Here is a 9838-nt window from a genome sequence, read left to right as displayed (position 1 = left end):
ACACGCACGCACGCACACACACACACACACACACACACACACACACACACACACACACTCGCTCTCTCTCTCTCTGTCTCTCACACGCACAATACAACTTTTAGGCATACGCGCGCACGCACACACATACACGCAAAAAAAAACCACACACTTGCACACGCACGCACGCACGTTCACACAATCACCAACAATCACAATAACATAAACACGCACACATCAAACATAATGTCCATTTTATCATGCAATAATACATTCCTTTTCACTGTGTCATGTTTTGTTTTTTCTCGAACATAATGATTGTCTTTTCTACAAAGTCTTTGAATCAAAAGTTATGTTCCGTACACAAGTTGTATGGTTAACGTGTGTATCCACAGAAAACGGGTGGTGGTGGGGGGGGGGAGGTTTGATGGGGTAAAAGCAGGTGACTGGTTTGTGTCATGTGTGGTATGTAGACCAGGTCAGGGGTCAAGCTCAGGTCAGGTCTCGTGAAGGATTGTGGTATAGATTCACTTTTTAGTTCTCACCTCTGCATTCGCCGATTCGGGGAAGACGATTTCACATTGTTCGGTTGCTTAGCTGCAGAAAAAAATAGATAAAGAAGATACCAAAGGAGATTACCTACAGTTTGATCTGCACAGCGTTTTTCCAGTGTCTGCGCGAGAAAGAGCTCTGCTGTCGAAAGCGCAGTGTCGATCTGGCAGTCGTGTCCCCTGTAAGTACAGACATATCTAGTGTCTCCCACTCTTGCAACGTGTCACCTAAGCTTACTGATAATCCGTTTTGTTTCATTTCTTTTTTATTTCAGCAGACACGGATATCAAACACAGTGCTACTTGCAGTAGAGTCTCAAGTTTACTCTGCCCGTTTAAAACTGTCCACCATTTATTTGAACATGCAGATATAAGGAAACGGAATGAATCTGTTCTCAAAGTAAAAATTATGACGATTTTGCCTCAGTTTCAAAACATGCTCTGTCAAGGTTCTGTCTGTACAAGTTGGTACCTTGCAACAACTTCCTTAAATTTGAAAAAACAGTTTTTGAATGCTAGATCTACCTAGATTTGTATCGCGTTTCATTCTTTGATTGCATTGTTTGCTCTTTACGCACTATCATGATTCGCTAATGTCTGTAACGTTTGCAACAGCTTCCTTGTCTTTGTTGGCATTTTTTTCAAGGCAGTACAACGTAAGATTAGCTTCTTTTGGACAGCAGGTAGAATGCGAGTTTTGAGACAACGACAGTCGTCCAAACAAATGGACCGTGAATAGTGTGTTGACTGTGTTGGCCGTCAGAATTATTTTAAGAACCAGGCTGCTGCAGTCAGTTGACATGTTTCGCATATTGTAGGGTTCCCATGCTGCATAGGTAAAGTGGCTTGTATAACCCGACCATTTAGTATCAAAACACTGTTTATATTTGTGTAGGTTGTAGTCATCACAACTAATCGCATTTTGCCTTTTGTTTCAGAAAGGAGGATAGGCTACAAGATCGACGCTAAGAGTGTGTCAGATATGCCTCGGCCACAAGACGACTTCCGAATTTAGATCCACTCGGCATGGTGACAAGTCTTGATGAAAAGTATAAGACTGAGGACAGCAGTGGAAAAAGTGGCCACATGGCAGGTACCTATTGCTTACTGTCTGCGGTGCAAAAGACAGATATTAAAGGTGATGGTAGATTTTCAATTGAACACAGTATCCGCAGATCTACTGCTGTTTCACGACGGGCAAGCTACAATCCAGGACATAGAACACTGCAGCGTTGTAATCCAACTCTTCATTTGTTTCAGGAAAGGACGTCCTTGCAAATTAACATTACAACTCTCTGATACATAGACATAGTGCATAGTGTACTCTAAACAAGAGGTTGTGCTACCACAGGAACATCCCAATAATTGAGTGGGACCGGATTAACAAGCTTCCCAGGGCTGCAGTGAGGAAGTATACGTTTTTTCTTTTATTGACCTTATTAGCTTTCACACAGCCAGTATATGAGAGATAATGGTCTTCTTTGTGACCGTTCATGCCCAAGCACGCGCAGCTGGTTGCCAGTAGAACAACGTGTCACTGGACAATATCATAGACTTCGAAGTGCGAGGACCAGGGAAATAACCTCATGTGAACCTGTCTTGAGTGTGACCATCGTGACGCCCATATCTTTAACTCTTAGTCGTATGACAATTCCAAGAATATATTATCTTGATACGCAAGCTCTAGGGTAGGTTAATGATTGTAGATAAGCTTTGCCCTGATACATTTGCTTATGCAGTTTAATAGTGTGTCCGAGTGTGCGTGCGTGCGTACGTGTGTGTGTATGTGTGTGTGTGTGTGTGTGTGTGTGTTTTGTGTGTGTCTGTGTGTGTGTGTGTGTGTGTGTGTGTGTGTGTGTGTGTGTGTGTGTGTGTGATGGAGTGATTGAGTTTGTGTTACTGTTTAATTGTCGATTTCTTACGGGAGCTTTGAAGGCTTCGCCTCTTGCTTTAAATGAGTTTATTATATGTTTTCTGTTGCTGCTTCTGGAATGAGTTTATTTCAAAGACATTCATAACATTTGTTGGACTTGTCGAGAGTGTTGCACAAGACGTTTTCCGGAAATAAGTCTGTCAGGTTTATCGGCGGTGTGGTAGAGTAAGTGCCCCTTCATTTACCTCGGCCAAGCTTTTCAAAACGAGGCGCAGCATGTTCCACGCTTCCGATCGGTTTTATCATGCGATCGGGACAAACAACTAACTGTGATGTGTATGAATTGCTGCGTGCGCTAAATATGATACCTTTTTTTTCGAAGATAAAACTATCGGAGCAACGCTTTGCCACCGATTGGGTGCTGATCACTGGAAATGTTCGCTAACCACGTGCGTTTTCCTATCCTCACGTGACCCCATGCCAAACCCACGCGACCTTAATCAAAACACGACGTGAGCGATCACAACGCACCAGCGATCATTTCTGCAACAAATTAAGAAGGATATATTATTGTGCGCGCGCAACCTAATATACACATCAATGGGGTGGATCAGATCAGTTTTAAGGGGGGGGGGGGGGGGTCTACATTTCTGTTAGGGACATATCGACGATGCGAAGCGGCCGAACCTTCGTCCGAGGTCATTGCCCCCCCCCCCCCCCCCCTTGATAAAAACAAGGTAAATGGTGCAATCTGGCATACAAAGCCGGGTTTTCCCGTGTAACATGCCCCTTATGGCTTTGCCGTGAGGGCGTAAAACTTTCATTTTCTCACGTGCAATCTGGTGCAACCTCAGCCAACAAATGACCCAACCACCTTCCCAAACCGTCATTTAGAAGACAAAGGCCGGCACCTAGGGAGATCCGGGGGCATGCCTCCCAGGAACATTTTGATAAAAAACAAGGAAAATGGCGCAATCTGGTGCAATCCGAGCCATCATTTTTTCTTTATTTTACATTTATTCATTTATTTTCAAAACACTTTTTTCCCCTTTTTTGGGCTTGGGGGGGGGGGGGAGGGGGGTCAGAAAAATCCGCCCATGCATCAGACTTAGTTGTTCGTTGCAGTCTTAAGCCGATCGGAAGCATGGAACATATGCTCCGCCTCGTTTTGAAAAGCTTGGCCGAGGTAAAGCGGCTCGATTACTCTACCAGATCACTGACAATCTTGACGGAATTATTTTGGAAAAATCGTCATTTGCCTCGGAATAAAACTAGACGTGAAACATAATACCATTCTGTTTTGTTTATTCAAGAAAACAAAAGAATCATATAGATATACGATCGCATTGTTATTTCTTCGTCATCGTCATGAACGTGCTTCCAGGTTTTACGTGGAAGATTTTCTCCTCACGATTGTGCAGTCACGTTCCATTTTCGGTGGAGATTACAATGTTACTTTTTGATTAATACGACGACGACGACGACGATGGTGATGATAATGGTAATAATGATCATGATATTGATGACAATGATGACAGTTTGACAATAAAATGTGGCCAATGTGTTTTTGCTACACCATTTGGACAGAATTACAGTATGTGGTTGCATGTCCTGTGGTCTATTTATGACTTTCCGGGGCTACGAGGTTGAAAAATAGGGAAACAATCATGTACAGAATTCTGTATAGCAAACGCTACCCGAAACCCCACCTATACGGCGTGTATGACCTTGAGAGCTTCAGTCAACGCTTGAATTTTGCAGGGATAACATCCGGTTTGCTCTCTCAAGACTGATCATATTTTATCTTCAAGAGAGATCAAAGGGAAAAAAACGCCCCGGCGAAGATTCGAACTCTTGACCTCGAGACTTTGTGTCTCATGTCCTAACCACTAGGCTACTGCGCCAATCGAGAAAAAGAAAGAAAAACATTGATATGAACTCATGTAATGTTATTCTTGAAGCAGCATGATTTATATTTCTATCCGCCCATTGTTCAGAAGTGAATACATGTATAACTATTTCTTAGATGTTTGTTTTCAACTGCACAGAGAGATTTAATTACTGTTCTTGTAATTTTTCTTGCATGTTGTAAATAGAGATATCGCAGCTATTTGCATGGCGCGAATGTCGTGTAACATGACGGTGTAAACATGTACTGCGATTCCGTGAAACATGTTTGCAAATAAAGGCAAATTTTAATAGCAATTTTTACGTTTTTGCAACGCATGAATGGTAATTCAAGCGTAGAATGATATAAAAAAAAAAATTCTTGGAAAACACTGGTGAAGTGGCCTAGCGGTTAAGACATCGGCCCCGACATTTCGAGGCACCGAGGCCTGGAGTTCGAATCCCTGCCAAGTCATTCATTTTTTCTGCTCGATCCTTCTCGACAAATATGCTCAGCTCTGAGAGAACAAACCGGATGTTACCACTGCAAAATTCAAGCGTTGACTGAAGCTCTCAAGGTCATACACGCCGTATAGATGGAGTTTCGGGTAGCGTTTGCTGTACAGAATTCTGTACATGAATTTATCCTTATTTTTCAACATCGTAGCCCCGGAAAGTCACAAATAGACCACAGCTTTAATCATCAATATAAATTCGGCAACAACATTTTTGGACACATTTTCGTATATTTTTTCACAAACAAATTAAATTTTAAAAAAATGCTAATAACTTCTATGTCGGTTGACTGAATGACTTCATATTTGGTATACATTAACTTCAGCTTATGAAGGACCTTTCTACATAGTAGCAATTGTGTAGATTAATTGGTCTGACTTATGTTCAATTTTTTCAAAAAGAGTCCAAATTCGGGGATCGACTCAACAGAACGGGGTTTGACATTGAGCGGTAGCAATACTTACCTGATTTAAACCCTCCAGATTGTTACCTGTTGGATTATCTGAATGTCTGAGTATACAACAATAGCCCCTTCATCACCCCCACCCCCCCTGCATCCCACCACCCAGGTCATCGGTGACCTAAAGAAAGCATTCACAGCTAGGTTCAAGGCAATCCCCAGACAGGAAAGGGTTGGCGCCATTGACAATTTTGGAGGTGTAAGTTGGAACACATGTTAGAGAGAAGGTAAAAGTCGGACCATTTTACCTAACAGCCAGGAAACATTGTGGAGCGGTCGTGAACAAACTGGAGTTCATATACAACGTTGAAGATATTTGCTCAACTCAAATGACTGGAAAAAGACCCCCTTCGTTGTAAAGTTACACTTGTGCAATGGAGTGCAAAATTCACCCATGACGTGAACACATTCCTCCATGGGGAATGGCCCTACATGATCCTGCCTGTAACTGCTGTATTCAAGTCACTGATTGTCCAGTGTTGGTTATGGTATACATGTTCCGGGTCATTAGAATTACCCCAAAGGTAACAATCTGGAGTACAGCACTCACACAAAACTCAAGCTATACAGAAGCTGTGTGATGTCTACCCTCATGTATGGGTCGGAATGCTGGCGCATGACGAAGTCAGATGCAGCAAAACTGTCGTCATTCCACACCACCTGCCTCAGAAAGATCTGGAGAATATTCTGGCCCAGAAAGATCTCCAACAACGACCTTCTCCAACGATGCAACATGGAAGAAATGGAGACACTCATAACCCAGAGAAGATGGAGATGGATTGGCCATGTACTACGAATGGAAAACGACTCCATTCCGAAGGTGGCACTTCGATGGACCCCAGAAGGAAAGAGGAAGCGGGGAAGACCCAAGCAGACTTGGAGACGAACAGTGGAGGGGGAATCAAAGGACCTCAACCACTCCTGGGCGACCCTGGAAAGGCTTGCAAGAGACAGACAAAAGTGGAGGTCCTTTGTCGCTGCCCTACACGCCACCAGGCGTGAAAGGCAGTAAGTAAGTAAGTAACAATCTGGAGGGCTTAAATCGATTTAGTTTGGCTACAGCTCAATTTCAAACCTGGAACTGTTAAGTTGATCCCCGAATTAGGAACTCTTTTTGGAAATTGCACAAAAGCCAAATATGAAGATATTCGGCCAACAGGTGGAGATGTTATTATCATTTTAAGGGTTGCATTTGTTTGGGGTCACCCTGTGAAACATTCATTCCCGTGTCATTCAATTCGAATTGTCTATGCCATGAAAGGCACTCAACTTGGCCTGGATCAAGGATTTATTTTGTGAGGGTCATGTGACTGCTTCCAGTTGAAGGAACCTCCAAAATCGACCTGACAGAAACGTTAGGTACCAATAAACAAAATGGACAAAAGTTCAGAATATTTTACATACGAAGAGACAGTCAAACTATTTATCTAGCAAGTCCAGGTTGTTTGCACTAAAACAAACAAACTCTTCTGGTAAGATACTTCGTTTGACTATCTACCCGTGTGTCAAGCTTGGCAAGTTATGCTTATTCTGAATGTTTGTCGATTTTTAAATTAGTATCTTACGTTTTTGTAAGGTTTATTTTGGGGATACCCTAATTTGGAAGGCGGTTACGTGACCCCTGTAGAAGGACATTTTGATTCGAAAAGTGAGCCAGACAGCTAAGTTTAGTAGATTTAATGGCAGAGAAAATGTGAACGAAATGACACGAGAATGAATGTTAAAGCTTGGGTACTTAATAGGATGCCATAATTTTTGTGCCGAGTTTATTTAACGTCAATCAATGCCGCCAGCCTTTCACTCACCACACAGTCAACGAAACAATGAACATAAAGTGTCAATGCGTTCAAATGTATTTATTTGCGTCACACTATAACGATGCATTTCTAAAAGCGGTGTCTGTCGATAAGATATTCCATTCATTCCATTCGGCTCGCCAACATGTTGTGGTCTTCCTTCTTGTACTTCGACAACACGCACGCAATCTGATTTTGCAGATTCATCAAACACGGATTTTCCGTCTTTAGGAATAGTGCGCTTTACAGACAGGCGTGAGTGACATCCCTGCACACACACACATACACACACGCGCGCACGTACACACACACACACACACACACACACACACACGCACGTACACACACACACACACACACACACACGTACACACGCACGCACATACACACACTTTTTCATGAAGATACATCATTTACTTTCACAGCATAGACAAGGAAAGCTCAGTGCTGACATAAATGACTAAGCCCCTCACGAAATCGTGCACGTATCAGCACAATTTGTTTAGCGTTTAAGCCTCTGAGAAATTCAGAGTCTGTATGTCATTGCAGCACTATTTTTGATTGAGTACCTTCCACATTTATTTTAAAAACATTTACAAAAGGTTGTGTTTGAAAAAACAACAAAAAAAACCCGATTATTAAGCCCCGCAGCAAATCGTGCACGCATCAGCAAATTTCCTTTTGTGTTTAAGCTTATGAGAGATTCAGTCTTTCTGTTATTGCAGTGTTCATTTCACATACAAATTGTTCACAAAAGGCTGTGTTTTTCTTAAACAAATCATGTTATCGTGCTGCAGAAGAACTAATCTATCGATCAATCAATCAATAAACCAACCAATCAATCAATCAATTAACAATCCGTTGTTTATGTTTTAGTACTTCCCTTTACTAATTAACAGAAGAGAAACACGTTTCTCTACTGCGGATAAAGAGGGGCCAAAGCAAAGGCTTTCCTTTACAACACGCAGCGCTATGGTACCCTCGAACAAGACCCAGACCTGGGAGCTATTGTTTTCTCAAACAAACTTGGAATATTTTTAAAAATACATTAGCGTTCTCTGCACAGTATTTGAACACCTATGATTCAAACATGCTTCGCATGCGTCCGTCGCACCGTTAATTAAGTTTACTAATACATTTAAAACAAATGATTCTATCAAGGTTTACTCACTAAACTATAATCATGTGTCAAAATAGCGGATCAGCTTTGGGATATGATTGTGAAGAAAAGTGATGTAGGAATTTTTCTCGTCGTATTATTTTTCAACAGGCTATACGGAGCGTATTCTAGGCAATCATGCATACAAAATACGGCAAATCGTATGGGTTCCCAGGCCTGAAGACCCAACAAGCCATGGGGCGGGGATATAGCTCAGTTGGTAGCGCGCTGGATTTGTATTCAGTTGGCCGCTGTCAGCGCGAGTTCGATCCCAGGTTCGGCGGAAATTTATTTCACAGAGTCAACTTTGTGTGCAGACTCTCTTCGGTGTCCGAACCACCCCCCGTGTATACTACATTGGGTGTGCACGTTAAAGATCCCACGATTGACAAAAGGGTCTTTCCTGGCAAAATTGCTTAGGCACAGTTAATAATTGTCTACCATACCCGTGTGACTTGGAATAAGGCCGTGAAAGGTAAATATGCGCCGACATGGCTGCAATCTACTGGCCGTATAAACTTTCTTATTCCCCCCTCTGCTTCTTTACCTCTGTAAACTTGTAGGGGTAGTTATTTTTCGATAATGACCCAGCAACCAAACAAATAACGACCCAGCAACAGCCTGAATCCTCAATAGTGCAATGGGTTGAGAGGTTGTTCTGTTTCGGTACTACTTTTTGCGACTGAAAAGTTCCGAACGCTCTAATGTACGAAGTATACATCTCTGGAGCAAACAATACAAACATACCGCATTTAAATTAACAACTACAGGCCTGAACACATGAATCTCCATATAAAATCCATGAGTTCGGTTGTTTTCTGAATCTCATCTGCCGTGCCTCAAGCCGTTCATCACAAGCAATTTCCCAAGGCAAGTAACTCATACTTTGTCTAGCGACAAGAGTAGTTCCCCTTCTTTTCACTCAGTTCCTTCGACAACAGACTTCAATCCGACGGTCAGTTTTCAACAATATTTCATTTAATAAACAGATCACACGCAACCAAATGCACACATCTCATCAATTTAAACAACATAAAGGGGTTTCATACACTATTTTCCCCAGAAAACTGAACTTCATACAGTTTTTAACGTTGGAACACGGGTGCAAAAGTTCGTCTGCTAGTCCCATTTGACGAAAAAACATTATTCTAAGCGATACCAAAACATATACAGAACCCACAATATCTGCCTTTGCCGCCACAGCAGAATAACAGCATATCTGTGTACTTGATTTTAGCCCAAAATAGGAAAACTGACAAGAAGTGTTAACAGAATGGAATGATTTGCACGGAACTATACAACCGCGCATTAATCGATCGCCTGCGCAGGTTGACTGGTTGAGAGAATAGGATTCGATCAAACTTTCGCAAAAAAACTCCTCTTTTCTTTGAATAACTGAAGAAAGGAGGAATAAAGAGGTTACACACCTCGTCTCAGTGATTATAAAAAATAATGGTCTCAGTTCGCGGTCATGAAAAAGCTCGCTAAAGCTCGCATTTTTCATGATCCGCTAACTTCGACCATTATTTTTGATAATCACTGAGACTCGGCGTGTAACCTCTACATCTCACACGGCATCACTGCAGAGCGCCTAGAACTGTACCCACGGAATATGCG

General features: G+C 42.2%; 1 long non-coding RNA gene across 1 annotated transcript in view; it reads right to left on the bottom strand.

Moving 5' to 3' along the window:
- Positions 1–7107: 7107 nt before the first annotated feature.
- LOC138973031 (uncharacterized) overlaps positions 7108–9838 on the bottom strand; it is a 26156-nt gene continuing 23425 nt past the window's right edge. Inside the window, exon 5 of the long non-coding RNA XR_011457868.1 lies at positions 7108–7330. This is a non-coding gene — a long non-coding RNA (uncharacterized lncRNA). The remainder of the gene's footprint in view (positions 7331–9838) is intronic.

Source organism: Littorina saxatilis, linkage group LG8 (assembly GCF_037325665.1).
Source record: "Littorina saxatilis isolate snail1 linkage group LG8, US_GU_Lsax_2.0, whole genome shotgun sequence".
NCBI lineage: Eukaryota > Metazoa > Mollusca > Gastropoda > Littorinimorpha > Littorinidae > Littorina > Littorina saxatilis.
The sequence above is the reverse complement of the archived record's forward strand: the minus strand, read 5'-3'. Positions and strand labels throughout refer to the sequence as shown.